A 21,510-nucleotide genomic window follows, 5' to 3' on the forward strand; every position below is an offset into this window, starting at 1 on the left:
GCTCCTGAACTCCCAGAGAGAGGATGCAGATGCTGAGAACGCACATGGACCTTCCACTGCCTTCGCCCCTCAGTCGAGCACAGTCCCACATGCTGCAGACATCAGTGGAGCGCAGCTCAGCAACCAGAGAAAGGACAAAACATCCAAGGAGGGGCTTGCTTGGGCTGGTACCCCCTCACACAAGAAGTCACTGGAAAACTCTTCCACTTCTCTTGGGACCTTTCAGAGATAAGGAAGTAAAACCAACTGGAAGCCCAGTAATGATAAACAAAATTTCTTGGTTTATGTCATTGGAGGAAAAGGGGCTGATCAGTCTGTTTACAGAATAAATCATACTGGACAGCTGCAAGGATTTTTTTTTAACCCTTACTCTTGTTTTTCTCACTATTCATGAACACTCTAGACTTCTTAACAATGCAAGCACTTGCTTAGGGAAAGCCAGACTGAAGTTGGAACACAACCCACTTTCTATGCACACAGCTTTTCAGTTTCTCCACCTAGACTGATTCATCCCTCTCTTGTCATTTTTTACATCCTTTTACAAACATAACTACTCCTTTAGATCAGAAAATGAAATTAAGTAGATACAGCTGACAAGCCAGCAAGGAGAAAAAAATTGACTCTACCAAAGGTGATATTATAACTTTCTAAGACCTATTTTTATTTTGTTTTCCTTGACTTAAGTTTCTCTTTCCCTTTGTATCAAGACACTGGATTTTATAAGGCACGCGGTTCTGTCTTTTCTATATATAGCAGCGGTAGGTGTATGATGACTTTATGTGTGCATGTATTAGCTGCATCTGTACACAGCTGTAGTTTACTAAGACACAAAGCAGTAAATCACAGAAGTATTGCAGCTGCCTGGCTGCTATATGCTGTCTGGCCCCAGCTGTCAAGGCTGAGATCGTTCTTGACGGGTACAGTAAGAACTGGAAGATCTCCAAAGGGCCTAAACGTTCATGCGTTGTGACCTTCTGTTGGGAAAGAAGCAAAAGGACTTCAGAAAAACCTAGAAATCTGTACGAAAGGGGAAGAAAATATGATAATTAGCAGTAGTTTGGTAATGAAAACTTCAGATTCATCAAGTTTTTTTAACAAAGCTGGAGTACAGTGCTATCCTGCAGCCCACCCCTGTGTTCCATCTAATGGGGACACCAGACCTTTTCTATGGAGGTCTCGATTTGGGAAGACCTGCTTTTCTTCTCTGCAGCAACGTTCTGATGTTGGAAGTATTCTACAGCCTTTTCAAGGGGTTAATTATAGTATCTTTCTTCTTCTCAAATTCACACCAGTGTCAATGTGACAGTCCTGAGCACTGTTAGCCATCCCCAGGACAGGGATCCACACCGCATGTGGGGTTAAATTTACAGGCACCATTCAAATGACAAGGTCTTCCATGGCCATGTGTGACCAATGACATCTATAGCACAGCTGGTAAGGAAAAGGATTGCAGTCTTTAAGCTTTAAGTCATGACATTTTTCAGAGTTCAGCACTCCTCACCAGTGCTGTCTGAAGAGGACCACATCAAGCACACTTTCCTGGAGAAGCTGTGCATGGAGTCACCTATCCAGTGACACCTGCCTATAGGGACACGCAGAAACCAAAAGATAGATTATGAGAGATTAAGAGAGCAAAATAAAGTGTAATTTAGAAATAAATTTAGAAAGGAGAATTTTTCAGAAATTTCTCAATTCTTTTTCATCACTGGACCATTGCGTGGTCCTTATCTTCTTATCGGGAAACAAGAAGCACACCGAGTAATTAAATAATCCAGAAGTGTTGATTCCTTACACACACATACACACAAAGACCAGCGTGTTTACTTACACTAAGCAAGGGTGACGTACAAAATGCAGACACTAGAGGGCAAGGATGTATACAAAGTTATTGAGGAGGGCACAAGTTATTGGGGATAACACCTGGGATAAGGTGAACCACCAGCCTTACACACTGATCCATCAGTCCTTGCCCCCATGAGTGACACGTATACACTCAGACACCTGTCATTTACTGACATCCCACTTCACCACTGCCAGGGTGGCTTTGATACTTCGCTGTCTTGAGAGTTTCCTCAGCTTTGACCTGTACCCATACACAGATCTGTGCTTGTGAGTGCGTACAACCACCGGCCCACAGGATGCTGTGTATTTACTATCACACTAAACAGTACGTATCACACAAAAAGCTGCACTGAAGGATGATAATATTGTGGAGAACTCAATCTCAGCTTTGGAAGTGGCCAAAGGTTGGCTGTACAACCTTAATACAGTACTAGACATCCTTTAATTTCAGTTAGATGTTAGCATACTCTTTTTTTCCCAAGAGACTCCAGCAGGGCAGTATCACTTAATTAGCAACCTTCCCACATTTCATTTTAGTCACATCATTCAGCATGAGCCCTAGGCCTTATTTCCTGTGACCTCCACAAAACCTTCTCTGAATATAACTATCCATATAATATAATATACTACACTACCTAATAGTACTAAATAACTTGTATAAAATTATTAACTTCCTCTTCAAGCATCTCAGTGCTCTTTGTTCTAGTTTGAGTGTTTTACACACATTAGTAGGTTTTTTCCAGGGGTTTTCTCTGGTGCAAGGTAGTATTACTGACCCAATTTTCCAGCCTGAAAACTGAGGGCTGAAGAGGTAAAAAAAAGTGGTAATAAATGCAGGGAACTTCCTCTGAACTGCCTAGTTCCAAAGGTTTTAGACACACACAGCACTTTGTAAGCTCAAACCTGAGCTCTGGGTTGGTTCTGGTCACGGGCAGTATGCTCAGCCCCACTGCAGGGGTGGATGGCCAACGTGCTGCTCCCAGCCTGCGGCCTGGAGCTGCTCTCTGCTCCAAGGAGGGCTCGAACCAAGTCTCCTTCCACAGTAACACCACCCCTCTACCTCTTCTCTTAGAAGGTTACATCAGGGGGCCACACCAGGCTGGCACCAGTCACCACTAGGGTTCCCCAGGGCTCAGTTTTAGGGCCGGTGCTCTTTAATGTTTTTATAAATGATCCAGACGCAGGAATCGAATGTCCATTAATCAAGTCTGCTGATGATACTAAAGTAGGAGGAGCGGCATCCTCCCTCAAGGGTAGAGAGGCCTTACAGAGAGATCTGGGTAGACTAGAGAGCTGGGCAACCACCTGGCATATGAAATTTAACAAGATCTAGTCCTCAATTCTGCACCTGGAACAGGATAATCCTGGTTATATGTACAAATTGGGGGACAAGGGGCTCGAGGGAGCAGCCACGGTGCCCTGCCTGCCCAGTTCCGTGTCCTCTGACACATGGAGGGGCTCCCACCTTCTCTGGTGGTACCAGCAACTGCACCTGGAGGAGGAACAACTTTCCACCCACATTATTGTGAACAGAGGAGGAAGAATAAAGAGCTCGTATTTCTAAAAGCTGATGTATAGCTAAAAACCTCGGGATCAGTGTCTGGAAGCTAGCCTAAGCTTCCAGCTAGACTCTGGAAATGAGGGTTAGGAGGGAAGACAAGAGGTCCATATCCATTTGAATGTTTCTGTCCTGTGGCTTTCTGCAAGGGTTAGGTCCTGGATGCCACACAGGGCAACTGAAAGGCTTCTTTATCTTGAAAAAGCTGCTTATTGCCCTGACAGGACAAATAAGCCTCTTGTAATAGAGGAGCAGACATAGCTCCTTCCAAGGGAGACCCTTCTCCAGTCTTGCAGAAACTCCTTCCCAGTGAGCCCGTGGAGCCACGCTGGTGGGGGGCTGTGCTGAGCCCTGGGTCCTCCATCAGGACAACTTTATCTTACGCCTCTCCTGATATCTCCTCAGACAGCATCACAGCATCCTGATAACAAATGTTGCTTTTCTTTTTCCTACCATCTCCTGGGGAGCCCTAATTGGGATTGACAAGAATTTTGCAGGCATGAACCAAGCTGCTGGTATGGGTGAGGGCCGGCTGTGGGGGAGTTCTCTCCTTCGCAGACCCTGAGAAAATCCCTGTCTGAAACGCAGGCACACACAACCTGTCTGCCCGACACACAGGAACAACACGTGGAAATCGGTTGTCTGCAAAGCCGAAGGTAACAATTTTCACAGCTGGTGCCTTTTCATAGCTTCCCAGGAGAAGGAATCGGAAGAGATCACAGAAGCCACGGTACTCACAAGGTGACCAGAGAAAAGCTATAAAGTAAATCCATTTTAAAAAATCAAAAAAGCTTTCTCTCACAAAGATAAAGTAACTGAAGCTGATGAATTACTTATATCTGGCCCAAAAAAAAGATAAAAACATAGATGACTTAAAAAAACCTAAGGAGAATTTCTAGAAAAGTCATCTTGGAATGAAACACAGAATCTAAGGTCAGAGACACAACAGTTTGCTCCACCATGACAGGAGAAACTGCTGACATGGTAGAGCTGTATTCTGTTTTTCTAGGTGGAAAGGAAGGTAGGGGGGAAGCGGCTAAATTCCTATTTGCCTAAATAAGATTCAACACAGTGGCCACATGATGCTTATTTTAGATCTCATCTTATGATGATGGATGCATTTAGAGATGCTAAAAATGCTACCTGCTTGCCCGTGGGATTTATGATGCAATTCAGAGCTATGTGCATACATGTTATTTTATATCAGAGCACCCTCCACACCTACATATAGGTCTGTCCAACAGGTGACTTAAGAAAGTAAAACCAGAAAAGACCTTGTAATTAGCTATAACCAAGTCTTCTTTCTAAAAATTAACCTTAAATGTGACAGGGCACATCAGTTCAAACTTTAGAGATTTTCCTGTTATTTCCATTAAACAAATAAGTAACTAAGCAGTAACTGTATCAGGAGTTTCAGGGGTAGACCACTGAACTGGGAGAAACTCCCAGTTATACACCTACAAGCAGTTTGTGAAATTATGAATCAGCTGTAGGCTCTTCTGCAGGTGCAGGGAGAATATTTTCTTAATTTCCGTTTGTTCAGCTGGCTTCTCCTCCAGAGCTCCTGCATTCAAAGTGCAGAAACCAAGCAAGAATTGAAAAAACAGGAAAACATGTTTCTTATTTCCAAACAAAATAAAACTATACTAAAGAGACTCACAGCAATTAGCTGTAATGTCTTAAAATGATTCAATAGCCAGCAATTCTGTTCATGAACTTTAGCTTCCATTTCTATTGTTTAGTACAGATAAGATTTTAAAATTAAAGACATATTTTGTCAGGAACTTTTCTGATGCATTCAACATATTTGAAGTAGTTTTGCTTAAGTCATAAAGGAGTTTTAAGATGCTGCCGATTTGCTTTTTAAATTAATTTTCATTGCCACCCAAAAGCTGTCTGAAACAAATCATGAATAAAAAAGTTAATTAATCCAATAAATAAGGAATCTCCCTCTTCATTTTCTAGTACAATAAAAAGTGAATAATATGAACATGAATGCTGCTGTTTGCTGCATAAGATGATAACTGAGATTACAGTGTACCTTTCTGAATAGCAGAAATCAGCATCAGTCTCAGAGCAAGTAAACATCACCCTTGTTTAATGAAATAAGAGACTTCCAGTGTGGAAGGGGCTAATTATAATTTATAAGCATTGTAAATAAATATTATAAATATTAAAATCATCAACTTTGAGAAAACAAGGATTTGTTTTGTTAACAAAAATGCTAAGTAATAAGTATGTAAGGCTGTAACACATGTAACTACAGCTAATAGCTGAAGCAGCTGATCTCCATGCTTAGGGCATTCCCTTTCTCAGAAGCAAATGAAATGCCACCTGTCCCGCTGACATCAAGTGGACCTGGGGGGTGAGATGACCAGGAGGTTGTGGAAAGCACCAAGGCTGGGAGATGTGTGGAGCAGGGCAGAGCTGCGGCTCCACACCCAGCCAAGCCCTGCACGGGCTGGAGGACGGGGCACAGTATTTTCTGTGATTAGTGTCATCTCCACACAGTGTCCTTTCCACTTCCCAAACCAATTATCGCAACGTTCTTCTAAAAATCACTCCCCCTGCAGAAACAGAGACTCGGGCATTTGTTCTCAGCACCATGAAGGTAATTTGACAGAGTGTTTCCACCACATTACCCTGCTTAACACAATTATAACTTCAAAGACAACTGCACTTCAAATTCTACAGAGGTTGTTTTTATTTACAATGAAAAACTCTGGGTTTCATTCACATGGGAAAAATGTGCTGGGAGGAAGATGTGCCACAAGGAATCGCCTGAAATCCAGGACTTTAAAGCCTGTCAAGGCTCACGGAGAAACAAGGCAAGATGAAAAGGCAGATAATTTTTCCCCAAGTATGCTCCTTCAAAGTGTTTGAGCTTGCCTTCATGATCCTGCCCAGCAAATGAAAACGTAAATGGAATAAGAATAAAGAATTGATATGAGAAGATGTGTGTATTCATAGCGAAGAAATAAGCATATTATTGTTGCTGAGGAGAGGGGCTCCAAAGAGGAGGATACCAGCAGGGGACCCTTCTGAAAGCATAAAAAAAACTCGCAGCAAAACCGCCAGCAGAGAAGGCAGAAGCCCAGGGAAGAGAGAGAGCCTCAAGCTGCCTCCCCCTGAGCGGGAAGAGTGAGCTGGGAGCGAGGGCAGGGGGGACTCAGAGTGGGCAGAGCCTGGAGTGACGACACCCAACAGCCCTCACGTACAAGAGCAGCCTCCAGGGAGCGTGAGCGACCAGGAGCGCAGCAACAGGGTGGGCAAACAGGGCACGGCGTGGCAGAAGGGCTTCAGCAATCAAGGATAACAAGAAATGTTTCTATAAGTATGTCAACAGCAAAAGAAAGACCAGGGAGAGCCTCCATCCCCTGCTAGACACAGGAGGAAACATGGTAACAAGTGATGAGGAAAAGGCTGAGGTGCTTAATGCCTTCTTTGCCTCAGTCTTTAATAACAAGACTAGTTGTACTGAGGGAATCCAGCCTCCTCAGCCAGAAGACAGAGACTGGGAGAACAACCCCCCCCACAATCCAGGAGGAGATAGTCAGTGACCTGCTGCATCACAGACACACACAAGTCTATGGGTCCGGATGGGATACACCCGAGGGTGCTGAAGGAGCTGGCTGGGGTGCTCGCCAAGCCGCTCTCCATCATTTACCAGCAGTCCTGGCTGACCGGGGAGATTGGAAATCAGCCAGTGTGATGCCCATATATAAGAAGGGTCAGAAGGATGATCTGGGAAATTACAGGCCTGTCAGCCTGACTTTGGTGCCCGGGAAGCTGATGGAGCAGCTCATCCTGAGTACCATCACACAACACATGCGGGACAACCAGATGATCAGTCCGTCAGCATGGGTTTATGAAAGGCAGGTCCTGCTTGACAAACCTGATCTCCTTCTACGACAGGGTGACCTGCTTATTGGATGAGGGAAAGGCTGTGGATGTTGTCTACCTTGACTTTAGGAAAGCCTTTGACACCGTTTCCCACAGCATTCTCCTGGTGAAACTGGCTGCTCGTGGCTTGGATGGGCACACGCTTCACCAGGTAAAAAACTGGCTGGATGGCCGGGCCCAAAGAGTTGTGGTGAACGGAGTTAAATCCAGTTGGTAGCCGCTCACGAGTGGTGCCCCCCAGGGCTCGGTTTTGGGGCCACTCCTGTTTAACATCTTCATTGATGATCTAGATGAGGGGTCGAGTACACCCTCAGTAAGTTTGCAGATGACACCAAGTTGGGTGGGAGTGTTGATCTGCTCGAGGGTAGGGAGGCTCTGCAGAGAGATCTGGACAGGCTGGAGCGATGGGCTAAGGCCAACTGTAGGAGTTTCAATAAGGCCAAATGCCGGGTGCTGCACTTCGGCCGCAACAACCCCCAGCAGCGCTACAGGCTTGGGGAGGAGTGGCTGGAGAGCTGCCAGTCAGAGAGGGACCTGCGGGTGTTGATTGACAACCGGCTGAACATGAGCCAGTAGTGTGCCCAGGTGGCCAAGAAGGCCAATGGTATCCTGGCTTGTATCAGAAATAGCGTGGCCAGCAGGGACAGGGAAGGGATTTTACCCCCGTACTCGGCACTGGTGAGGCCGCACCTCGATTACTGTGTTCAGTTTTGGGCCCCTCACTACAAAAAGGACATTGAATTACTCGAGTGTGTCCAGAGAAGGGCAACGAAGCTGGTGCAGGGTCTGGAGCACAGGTCTTATGAGGAGCGGCTGAGGGAACTGGGGGTGTTTAGTCTGGAGAAGAGGAGGCTGAGGGGAGACCTCATCGCCCTCTACAACTACCTGAAAGGAGGTTGCAGACAGATGGGGATGAGTCTCTTTAACCAAGGAATAAGCGATAGAACAAGAGGGAATGGCCTCAAGTTGCACCAGGGAAGGTTCAGACTGGATATTAGGAAGTATTTCTTTCCAGAAGGGGTTGTTGGGTGTTGGAATGGGCTGCCCAGGGCAGTGGTGGAGTCCCCATCCCTGGAGGTGTTTAAGAGTTGGGTCAACATAGCGCTGAGGGATATGGTGTAGTTGGGAACCATCAATGTTAGGTTAATGGTTGGACTGGATGATCTTCAAGGTCTTTTCCAACCTTGATGGTTCTGTGATTCTGTATTTCCAGCCTCCTCTGAACAACCAGGAGGAAAAGAGCACTGAAACCTGTAAATCACTGCTTGTCTCTTTGAATTACATACTGTGCCACGGGAGCACTGGCTACATTAAAATTGTTTTGTACTTTTGCACTTTAACTGCTAAATACGCAGCATTGTGGCTGCTTAAACCTGTTGGATCCACACCTTTATTACACAGTGTCCATAAACTGACATTTCTGACCAGGAGACTCTTGTCGCAGAAACACATTTTTGTACCTGATGGAGGACAACAATGCAACCACTGCTACAATAAATACCACATGCCTGCTTATAGATCATATGGATCTTTATCATAAATATTAGAGATACATAATACTTTGCAAAGATACATGAATGTGTTACACTCTCTAGGGAAGATTGAGTTTCAGAATCTGGTCTACACACAAAGGAGGAAAATACAGACTTGAGGTGACCGCAGAAAGCGAGGACAAAGAACCCCAACATCTGAAGGAAAAAGTTTAATACACAAAATCACTCAACTTGGTGATTAAATGATTAACTGACAATTTTTTTTGTTATGATGTTTTCTTCCTCAGATTTTTAAGGCAGTTTCCTTCAGCTGTGTTGGTTTCTGGTTTTGTTTGCTTTGCCTTCCTTAAATATTTATGCTTTTATGTTTTGTTTGCTTAGCTTTACTTAAATATTTAAGCTATAGCACTTTACTGGCATAAATATTTGTTTTATTTAAAATCTACTTAGCTGAAAGATAAACAACAAAATAAAAAAATCAGAAATTACACTGGAATTTTAGAGGAAGAACAGCAATTAACTCTGCCAAGGTGTTAACCTTTTAAAAATTACGCGATTTGCCTATGCGCTGCATTTGATGAGCTATGTACCAACACGTATTAATTGTTCTGAAGACATTTTCTTGATTTCCATTTATTTTTTCCCTTCCCCCATTCCGCTTCAGATGCCACATTAACTCCTTCCATTCCTCACTGCTGTGGTGAAGGCAGTAATTTACACTGCCCTGCTACACCAGGGAGCTGCTACTGCGGGCTGAGAGAGCGAGTGCACGATGAGGTGCTGGATGAAATGGAAAGCAAGTTTATCGGTGTCCCAGCGAGGAAGCAGAGCACGAAGGCCCTGAGCTGGCTGGCCCCAGCCATGTTCAGCAGCCAGGAGAGCGCTCATCACCCACCATACAGGGACACGGTGCATAACTTAAGCAGATCTTTTCAGGAGACCACGTAACGCCTTCCGAAACACTTGTGGTTAGAAAACAGATGCTTTTCTGCATCAAGCTTTTCCACATTTTCCTGACAAGTGCTGGGGCAGGGGCCATTCTGTGTGCCCTGGAGCAGAGCCTCAGACACACCGGCGTTCCTGCCCATGAAATCCCAGCCGCCCAACAAGAGAGACCCCAGACGGACAGAAATTTATCGTCTTAAGTCTGCAAAGGTACCCTCCTTGCCCCCAAGCAAATAAAAACATATACAAAGAACTTATTCTATCTTGCCTTCATAATTCTATTAAATGATTAAATGTTGGTGCACACCAAGCAGGGTACAGTCAGAAATCCTGTTCTGAGGCTATTTTCAGTCAAATAAAGGCAGCAAAGAGTTCAGGCTGACAAGCTGGTACTTCCTCTGGTCTGTGCAGACTGTCCCCTGTATATTTAAATGAGTAAGATGTAACATTTTTATTCCTGTCACCTGCCATAGAGTTTAAGCACTATAATTATTTCCCTTCTAACACCAGGTGCTATGCACATTACATGCAATTTTGGAGGCTCACTTACCACCGCAGTCTGCAGTGTATATGCACAATGTCAAAATGGAATAAAAATACACTACATGTTTTTTCCATAGCACTCAAGATGAATCGGCATGGAAATGATATGTATCTGAAATACCCCATGTGTTTTTCTCGACAGAAATGGTTAAAATGAACAATAAAGCTTCCTCCCCTCACTGGACAGATAGACGATGCTTTTATAAGGATACTGATTTCACAGAACTAAAACCAGTGAAATGTCAGGATAAAGAACTGATTAGTCTTAACAGTGGTAAGAAAACTTAAGAACGAGGGTTTTAGTAATGCATATGCATCTCCTACATCACCTGCTGCTGTAGAACCTCCAAGATTAAATAGGTGGGACACCAGTCCCATGTGCAGCCTGCTCTTGTGTCCTTTAGCACTAGAATGGCTTCAGAAGCACCTTTCAGCCAGAAATTTTATTATCATTTCATCACTGGTTTAATAATTAAGAGACTTTCAAGTGCACATTTGATTTTTTCACTTCAGTGGAGCTGCATAAGTCTATGGGATCTCCAAAGTCACAGCCAAGACATGGCACATGTGTGTGCCAGGTACAGCACATCACCTCTGGGATAAAGGCAAGTATAGTCTCAACTAGAATTAGCCTAGAGAGTAACAAATGGGGATTTTGAATCCTACTGAAGGCACAGTCATTTGCAATCTTCATGCAAGTCAGCAGGGAAGATCCCAGAGGAATTTGGGATTAAGTGCTAGCTCAGCTGAAGGGCTACAGGCTGCCTCTGCCCACCATGCAGTCCCTAACTCCTGCCAGCTCCTCACTTTCCTGTTTTCCCAAGAGAGGGTCCCAGGGGAGGGTGCCAGCCATGGGGAGCTGCAATTTCTCAAGGCCCTTTGTCGTCTGCAAAGACACGTGGCAAAAGTTGCTCCTCTTGCTTGCACTCCGTCTGCTAAGCCTCAGAGTGAAAAGATGTGGGAATTCACTGGAACAGGTCTAATATGCAATTAATACAAAACCTGCTGGTTTTAGACAGGAGCTCTTTAAAACACTCTTGAGCCTCAAGCCTCAAATATAAATTAGCAGGTGGGCTGTTAATGTATTTTTTCCCTTTTGCCACAATGATGGATTTTTCACTTTAAAGATAAGACATTGCCGGATAGAACCAAATATTGACAGAGGAGATAAAAAGGGCTGTTATGATAATAGGCATAATGAAATGTTGTTTATAAAACTATAGCTGGGAATAGATATCTTTCCCTACTGTGGAATATTGATCCCCTCAAAAAAAAAAAAAAGAAAATGAGCTTTCTTTTGTCTGCACTATCAGTACCTGTATTTTATACCTGCAGCAGAAATAGCTAACTTTTAAAAACAAAGATCTCCAATTTTGTCGCTTGCTGATTCTTGACAAAACCAATGTAATCAGTCCTGGGCTGCATGGCTGCGGTGAAATGGCTCAAAATTTTAAAATTACCTCATACACATTTTATGGGAAAATTCTGTTCCCAAGTACGCTAGCATGAGCCAGGAGTAGCTCCATGGACCCCAGTACTAAGTGAAAACAAGATCTGACAGATCAGAAAAAAATAGTATATCAATGGTCTTATCTCCCTCGTTGAAAACTAGAAGTAGGAAGAAAAAAATAAAAGACATGTTAGATGTGAATATATCCACTACTTGATACATAACGACCCCTGGTCATTGGAGCGGGGGTACCACGGGGTCTGGTCACCCAGCGCAGCCCAGTGCCATGGCAGCCGCAGACGTCCCCGAGCATCCCCAGTACCAGGGTAGGTTCGCTCTGCCCTTCCCCCCCGCAGTGGGCACCAAAACACTTGTAGTACCAACCTGTTTCCACAACAGCTCCTGGTTTGAGGCAGGAACACCGAATAACTGAGCAGCAACACACACCCTGGGGACTTGGGGGTGTGAGGAAGGAAAGGATGTGGGCATTTGGGTCAAGCAACTGAATTCCATTGCTGACTACTACACAAACCTCAGTGCCTCTCCTTCCCAGAGCACAGTAGCTCTACCAGTGTTGTTTCCAAGGTGCTGTGCACAGCCATCCTGAGCAATGCCCAGTAAGTGTAACGCACAACCAGAACTGCCTAATAACTCCAGAGACAGAGTCTGCCAGGCTCGGTCAGATGAAACTCTGTCATCTCAAACCTCCCTGGAGTTTTCCCCTGTAATCCATCACTAAAATGAAATTATATCAGTTACCATAGAAACATCTTGACCAATAGCCTGAAAATATTTTTTTTACAGAAAGTGAAATATTGTTCCATTCAAGCAAAACTCTGCACCTCTGTCAGTGCTGTTTTGGATAAGCTGATGATCTGCTCACTCACCCACTTGGCAAAAGGCAAAATTTTCAGTTTTCCTTTAGTGCACTGTTAGTACCAGTTATTTCCCCTATCGCACTTTTTTTTTTTTCCTTTATGAATAAACTGCTGAGTAACACTGAGAGGTACAGAGAAAAGTAATGAATGCCCCTTGGTCACAACACGCTAACATATCTGTACAGGGTACTCCATTTTTATTCAAAAGTTGTTTGATATTGGTATTCTATTCACATTTTGTAATGAAGAAGTCACATACAACAGCAAGATTAGTTCTGGGAGTAGAAGTGAAATACTTACTCTCAGGCTGCCATCTGGGAATGAGCCCATGGGAATGAGTCCCCCAGGCCCCAGAAGAACAGCGCAGCATCATCCGACCATCCCTACGGAAGGGAAAACAGAGCCTGAAGTTCTGGAGAAAGTCAAATTATACTGAGGTACTGCCTTCACCTCTCTAATAAGACCTTCGTGTGGCTCCTCAGTTTGCGGCAATCATGGTTCATTGCAGACATATTCATTGTGTCTTTACATCCTTCATCTCAGCAGACACTTGGACAGACTCTTCGTATCCCTGGTCTAGTGGCACCAGATTTTCCCATCAGAAAACCCAGAGCTGATACTACCAAGCACCATTGATTGGGGCATTTCTCATATACATACAGAATGTTTTTAATCTCTATATAGTTGTTAAGATTTATAGTGTGACTGCAGACATAAATTTTCCTTGTTCAACACATCCAGAAAGCGACCATATGTTATTACATGAGGCTGAATTTTTATATAGCTGTATTTTTTAAGTTCCAAGACAGTACAAAACTTCTGTTTTCAATCCAAACAAAGCCTGTTCTGAACCCTTTCTTGCATACAGTCTGTATTTCAACAGATTGTTTAAAATTAAAACCTAAAGTAGGAATCATAAGAAGCCTGATTTATTATTAATCATGGGGGAAGACGAATGTTTTCCATCATGTTATGCCTACAGAGTAACACAGTTCCCACTAGTATCTGCAATGGTTCAGGCTGCTTCCTGGGCATTTTAATCTTCCATACCCAGGAGACAAAATTATGGCAACACTGGTAAGTAATGAATAGAGATTAGTATTCAAACAACCACTTAATTAATCAGAAGAAAAGGCTAACTAAGTATTAAAATTGTTCAGGATGCTCCCGCTCTGCGCACAGTGCTGGCCTCGTGTTCGGCTGTGAATACAGGGTCGCCATTCGGAGAGCTCACATCAAAACTCTCATTGGTTTTCTTCAATGTTTTCAATGTAGTAAAACCCCTGAGGCCATTAAAAGTCTGTAAAAGAACTGTTTGTGGCTTCTCAGGTTTTGGTGTGCGGTGGAAGAGATAACATACAGCCACCGATAAAGACCCTGACCCTGCATGCATCTAATGCAATTTCACAGTAAAACATTTTGCCATTGGTGAAATCACTCTGAGACCACAGTATTTTGGTCACGCCAAGATTTCTAACAGGGTAGCGCAGTTTTAGGCTGATTCACATTAAGCAGCAATTTCACTGGACACAGACTGAAAGAGGAGCTTGTAGTTATGCCAAAGGCATTACCCTGCGCATCAGCTACAGCTTTCAGTGCAGGGAAAGATATATCCTATACGGTTTTTAAAAGAACATACACTGGAAATGGACCCTTATCTGACAGCCTTTGATGTACAGCAATGGGCTGGATAACTGTAATTATTCATAGAGTTACCTACAGCCTATGATAGCAATACAATTATTTCCTGTCCAGCTATATCTTTACATAATTCCCTGCACTGCAGCCCGCAGGATTCAGTGGCGGCGATTCAGCACCCGGCTGTGAGCAAACCCTCTCAGGAAGCTGGGGCTCCCTTGGTGTTTGCGGGGCCTGAGTGATGCAAGGACGTCCACTCTGACGATGAAGCGTGCCGCCATACCACCCATAAAGTGTCCCAAATACTACGTGTGGCCATACAGGCATAGAAGACTCTTCGCTGCTCGTACTTCTGGGCACAAGTAACCATCCTGTTTTGAATATTCACCAGCCTTTATGACTATGCAATCTCTTTTCCACCCTCTATGAAGTGAAGACAGTTCAAACATAACTACACACGTTCCAGCACATCAATAAATACGTGCATATATGGAGACAAAAATTACAGTAAGATGAAGTTAAGGTACATAGAAAACACTGGAGTGAAACACAATACAGAGACATGTAATACTCATCCATCCTCAGACTGAATGTGGTAAATTGCATCAAGGTTAAGCTCAGAAAGAAAACCAAATGCATTAAAAAGTGGAATTCAGCTCAGTTTTAACTATAGAGTCACAACTCTCACCTCTATAATGTAAAACAGTAAGTATTTTATTACAGCAAATGCAGTCTCTGAAACTGTGTTTTCATGTATTCATTCCTGCTGCTCCCAGTGACACCAGCCACAAAAATCACCATCGCTGAGGTTTATGAAAAGCAACCCCCGTGCCACACCAGCGAGCAGCTGCTCGCTCGCACCCACCGTCCCATGCTGGGCCTTTGCAGCTCCTACGTGCCCTCATCAACCCTGCTCATACGGCACTCACCACGAGAAGCTGAACATTAGTTTGTTATCATTTTGAAGTTTTGGATATGTTGATTGCACACTCCCTCTTTACGGAAGCCGGGCAAGGACTTGGGGCCAGACAACACGCACCCAGAAGGAATTCATTCCACCGCTGCTCCTTGCAGCAGCGCACCCAGGAGATCTGCCCAGCAGCATCCTCTACGCAGAGGCAGGCAGATGATGTCTGGCACACACCCCTCTCCCTTGTAAAAGAAGCTTTCATCCCTGTTGTGGTTTGAACTCAGCCGGTAGCAAATTGCCACGTGGCCAGTTGTTTACTCCCCCCCCCCCACCGGTGAAATAGGGAAGGGACAGAAAAAATAAAGAAATTTGTAGGTTAAATAACAAAAATTTACTAGCAAAAAAACCCAACAGTAATGATAGTAGTCCAAAACGGGTAAAAGGCAGTAGTGGCTCACCGAACGGCGACCGGCACAGAGCCCGTCCCCAGCAGCGATCTCGGCCCCCGGGGAAGCCCGCCCAGCTGATCCCGAAACCGAAACCAAAACCAACAACGCCCCCGCCTATAAGCTGAGCTTTGACGTCACATGACGTGGAATCGTCCAGTGATCGATCCGGACCCAGCCCTCCAGCTGTGCTCCCTCTCAGCCCACGGAAAGTTAACTCTATCCTGGCCAAACCCAGGACAATCCCTCTATCAGCAACCTGAGCCTGGCAGCATTAACCAGCAGGAACTGCACATAAAAACAGTGTGACGTAACGGCAGTGCCAGTAACAATAAAATTCTGCATCTCAGAAAGTCCCAAGCCATCCCGAAAAAGAACAGTATGTTCTTGGCCATGCAGAGACTGCAGTGAACTGTTCTGATCACGTTCCCGCATTGCCCGGTGCCGGTTCTAAAGGGTTTGCTGCAGCGCCTGCCTGCAGAGCGGTGGCACAGGGGAGCGGACGGCGTGTGCCTCGCCAGCGCTCCTTGGCTCGACGCTTTTGTGACCTCCTCTCATCAAACTGGAGCACTGGGGACTGAAAGGGCAATATCTGACCTGCCTCCTGACTGGGAAATCACGCAGAATGGGCCTGGGACCCAGATTTCCTTGCTGCTGTTTGTGCTGTCCCAGGGAAATAAAAGCATGCTGGTGCAATCCTTTTTGCTTTAAAGTTAGTGATAAAACTGCCCTTAACCTCATCAGAGCTGTTCTGAAGCCAAGGCCTGAAACACAAGGTAAACAAGCCTATAAATGCTTCATCCTCAGTCTCATATGTATATGAAGACATACATGTACTCAGGTTTGCGGTTTTGTAATTTATAAACAAACCCAGGATCTTCTGCCGCTCACCCACCTCTCCTGCACAAAGAGGCACTTACAAGGCCAATGTTTACACAGGCTGGACTCAACTCTCAGTAGGTTTCCCAGGTACTATCCTGTCCCCAGAGGCACTGAGGTGCCTTCAGCGCTGGCTCACCCCCCAGCACCGTGCCCTCCCCACGGGCTCCTCAGCACGCTTGGCCTAAGGGACATGCACTTAAGACACGAAATGAAGGTGAAATCATCCAAATGACAGATTGTACCACAAGCCAGGCACATGCACATGTTCCCCCAGCTTCCCTCAGGGTGCTGGCCCTCCTTGTCAGCCATGGCACTTTCAGTTATACTCAGTATAGTAATAATAGAAGTAACGGATTCAGTAAAACAACCTCTGCTTTAGGCATGCACTTTTCATTAAAACGTGAAGCTAATAACAATGAATACTGGACAACAGTTTTACCTTCTGCAGAAGGTGCCTGATTCTTCTCAGTCAGTCATGCGTTTTATAATAAAATATGTTAATACAATTGACACCAACACTGCCATAGCCAGGAGCCTTTTGTGACTGCCCTCTTATACCACCGGCACACGCTGCAGCTTCCTCTGCCCTCCAGCTTTGCTTTAAAACTGTCATTATCTCGAATTTAAAAGCTTTGGCACACTCACTTTTTAAAAAGGAAGTGTGACAATTTGGCTAGCATCTCCTTGAAAATACCACTAAGGTCCCCGATGAAACCCACAGGAGTGGCCAGCGGGACAGGGACCCGGCTCGCCGTGGTCCAGCACACCACGGTGTCCAGCTCTCCTCCTCCTCCTCCTGCCCTTCTGCAGTTCTTCCCCCTGCCCAGCCCTCGCTGCGGGTCACCACCGTTAGCCCAGCTATCTCATTAAGGGGAAAACTAATACTATGTAATCGCAAAACTTTTCATGAAACAACACTGCGACATGAAGAGTGTATCAGGAAAGAAATGGAAGAAAACAGAGTATTTAATGCCTGTTGGTAGATTAAAATGTCCGGATTAAAAACCGGTGGAAAGTCTGAATGACTGGGAATGGGTTTAAAGATAGCAAGGGAGGCAAACCAATCCCCTCGGAAATGAAGCTGCGGCTCTCTGGTATGAATGGGAAGCAATTCAGGTTTATCATTTGTCTTTAAACACACTCTCCCACAAAAAAAAACAAACAGAAAAAGAAGAAAAGGGATCAGCAGTTAGGAACATAGATGTATCATTATAGCCACTCTCTTTACTCATTCACCAGGTGTAAATATAGTTCTCCAAACTGCCAGATTTATACAGGTTTTGCCTCTCCTGCCATCTGTGCATCTGCCATTTTCAACATACACAGCACTTAGCTATCCAATTTATTGTTCTCATCTGCTTGGGGCTTTTAAGTATGCGTTTAAGTTTGGGTCAGAAGTTCCTATTTCTGTACAGATGTGATTCATGCAGAGATAACAGATTTAGAAAAGTCAGTACAAAACCCTGTGCATATGCCCCATAAATTGCAAGTGAAGTCTCCCCGGGGCGTGTTTCACTCAGTAGTAACTGGGACATCTATCAGCCTGTTCTCCAGCCATGGGCAGCACCAATTCACAGCGAAGGCGACAAGTACTGTCATGGCGTGTAACCAACTCTGGGAAAAAAAATTTAAGTAGCTCCTGCTGGGAATAGGAAGCAGATGGAAATTGCGCCTGCTCTGCCGTGATGGCACGAGGACCCTTCCCCCAGATTGGTGCTGCCAGCTGCAAAAGATAAATAGCCATGCACCTTCCTGAAAGGACAGAGTTAACACCCTTGGATTTAAATTGGTCTCTTTTTCATGAATGTGTCCTGTTTACTGCTCAACCTGCAGTATTAATACAGAGAATTATTTTAATTTCTCCAGAGTCCTTTACTTGTGCATTAAGTGAGACATTATGGCTGTTATTGGACTGTTGCTGGATCAAAAATGCACTTCTGCCAAGCTGCATTAAACCTTCCCAACCATGAACCACATGTTCCCAATATTGGGAGTTTCTTCTACAATACTTAAAAAATAGGATTAAGTGCATCCTGCCAGTGCACTTATTTTCAAATAAACACTAAATGCAGAGCTATAAGGAAACCCCAAGGCCCTGAAGCAAGCTGTTTGCTGATATACACAGGAAGCACAGTAAGGACTGGTTTTGTTTTCATCAAATACTCAGCAGTTTATGCAAATTTAAAACAGAAAAATGACTGAGGGAATACTTTTCCTAAGTGCAATATTAAAAGGCAAGCCTTGAATTCCGCACTGTGCACAGCACCCATGCACAGACTGTACCGCTTGCCAGGATAAGCAGCTCCTGTCAGCCAGACGGGGAAGACCAGCAGCCCAGGACAACACCGCCCAGTTGGTTGTGCAGGCACGGAAAGTTGCTTTCCCCCACCTCTTGCCAGCCACGAACTCTCATTAAATAGAAATTAAAGCTGCGTTTACCACTTTCCTGATACTACTTCACAATATAAAAGCACTGTTTCAGTTGCTTCAAACATCTACAATACAAAGATGTATCTTCCATTACCAGTGAGAGACAACATACGCAGAAGAAAACTGTTTTACTGATATAAGATCTATTCTATAGTAAAATCCATAACTTGGAGTTATGTAAAATTCACATGCAACTGAGGTTCAGCTTTATTTCTTGCATCCTGTTCTGGGGTCTCCTGATCCAAAGCCCACGAGCACTACCCCGAGCTTTCTGCCAAGACCGTTTTAAGGGTCTGCTCTCAGAAGGGAAAGCCTGAAGAGCATCAGGTCAGGCTACCTCAGAAACCCTCTAGCTGCATAATTAAATTCTTATTTCTGGTCACTTCTTATGACAACGTTCTAGGGACACACTATTTGACCCATCAGTCAACCCACCTCCCTGGAGTGCAGAAATTAGGGCTCACCACACACTGCTGGTTTACTGCTGTAACAAATGCCAGTGTCCTCTGACCTCTGCTACCAGCCTTCACGTCCACGGCAGCGTGCCCAGGAGGGCGCTCAGCTCTGCTGCAGCAGTCAAGGGAAGCACAAGGCTCGTGGGGGGAGCAGATGCCACAGCAGACAGTGCAGGAAATTGCAGCGATTTTTTCTTTGGTGAGACAATTTTGAACATTTATCATGGAATTGCTCTTAAGTGTCAGCTAGCAAGTTGACAAACTAGCTGCTGAATAGGTGTGGAAATGGTGGAAGTTTAAAATACAGCATGTATTTTTATCACTTCAATTGTTCCTGTCTCAAAAAATCTGACTACGTGGCCACAATTATTTGTGTGAGGACAGGGAACAAATGTGAGTACAGCCATTGAGCACAGAACTACCAACCTTAGCAAAACGGTCCATTCCCTTCTCAATTTGTCACATTCCCAAGCGCTCTGTGGGGTGGGATTGCTGCCTGTGGTGCAAAGCACCGACTGTGCTTCAGGCCAGGAAGGCTCCTACCATTGTTTATGTCTACAGTAGGAACATTAGGAAGTTCATGTTTTCCTTCCTTGCTACAAGCTGTCAGTTTAAAACATGAAAATAACCAAGAAAATAATTCTAACGCTAATGCTTAGTTTCGTTATGTCTGCTGGCAGACCAAGGCGATAGTTTGAGGTGCTGGGAACCGGTCCTTACCTCAGTGCCGGACACGAGGCCACGCTCCAGAGCCCACGGAGCAGCGTCCCACCGGGCGCAGCGTGAACACCCACGGCACGTACGTTCTTCAGCATTTTTCACATTGCTCCTAACAAACACAGCACCCAGACCTCCTGTGCCGGCAGGTTTTGTGACGGATCTCCTGTCAGCAGACTGGCTGCATCAACTCACTCAGCACCGCCAAGCAGCAAACGAATTACACTGCGCCAGCACCGGGTGTTCTCCAAAAGCGGATTTGTGCCCGGCGTGCAATAAACCAATCTTAACGCTCAGGAGAGGTAGTGTATTTGTTCAGGCCTGGGTGCTCAGTGGACTTTTCCACAAATCAAGCACCCCATCAGCAGGTTTTTGTGCTCCTTTTACACATAAAAATCAGAAGTTAGTACTTTTCCATAACATGCCTATTAGATACTGATTGGTTAGTGATTAACATATAATTATAATATGGCTTACCTAATGTTTCTACTACTACGCATGCTCAGGGCAAGGCCCTTAACCGGGGCAGGGGTCTTTTTGACCTGGGAGTGTGTTTTTAGTATTATAATGAAGGTAGTTCACTCAAAAGTTAGTTTCATTGCCATGTTAAGTGTTAAGTAATCTAATAGTCCCTTTGCCAAGTTGTCAAATAACCCATCCTCAACACGATCCCAGACATTGTCTTCGTGGTCCAGGACATTCTGCCTATGTCTAAGGTTTGGAGGTAAAGCCTATTCTTTATGAATTTCTTATCATTCTCCATATGTGTGGTAACTATAGCTACTGCATAACCATTAACCATGGCTAATAGCAGGTGTGAAGTGTACGATAGCAGGGGGGTGGTGGAGGCACTGCTGTGGCCGTGTAGTGCGTACCTGTGCGGGGAGGCAGGCAAAAGTACTCCTGCCCTTCCTACCTGAGTCTGCTTGGTTCGTGACTTCACATGCAGCTCCACACTCTGTCAGTACCACGCGCAGCCATGGGGAATGGCTACAGATTGGCTACACCCAATTGGCTACAGAAATGGTTTACAAGTGCTCTGCAAAGGGGTTTTCGCGAGGGGCACCTCATGGTACCTGGGTTTAGGGCAACACCCTTCAGCCTGCGCGAACAGAAGAACTGCTTTTCATTCATTGCACATTTTATCTCCCCTTTTAGCATGTGTGATGTGGAAAAAAAAAAATCAAATGTAGTGAACTCTGATGATAAAATATTCAGAAGTTATTGTCTGAATAAACAGACTGACACTGAAATGCAGTAGAGTGTGCATAGAAGGAAATGGCAGCAAGGAGGGGAGATTCTGGACGCAGGACCTGCCAGGTTAAATGTTTCCCTGCTGTAATGTTGTGTTGACTTGGTCCAGCAACTGCTCACCTTCGACAAGCCCTGTCTGCATTTTCCAGGGTTTTCACTGGGCTGG

The 21,510-nt window shown here is 44.8% G+C and overlaps 1 long non-coding RNA gene across 2 annotated transcripts in view; it reads right to left on the reverse strand.

Annotated features, from left to right (window-relative positions):
• Nucleotides 1-15,685, reverse strand: part of LOC141928230 (uncharacterized) — a 32,402-nt gene extending 16,717 nt beyond the window's left edge. Inside the window, exon 1 of one of the 2 annotated variants that reach the window (XR_012624702.1) lies at nucleotides 15,619-15,685. This is a non-coding gene — a long non-coding RNA (uncharacterized LOC141928230). Of the gene's footprint in view, nucleotides 1-12,912; nucleotides 13,309-15,618 lie in introns of those variants that run through there. The other variant, XR_012624701.1, reaches the window with a different exon arrangement.
• Between the last annotated feature and the right edge of the window lie 5,825 nt (nucleotides 15,686-21,510).

Source organism: Strix aluco, chromosome 11, assembly GCF_031877795.1.
Source record: "Strix aluco isolate bStrAlu1 chromosome 11, bStrAlu1.hap1, whole genome shotgun sequence".
Lineage (NCBI taxonomy): Eukaryota > Metazoa > Chordata > Aves > Strigiformes > Strigidae > Strix > Strix aluco.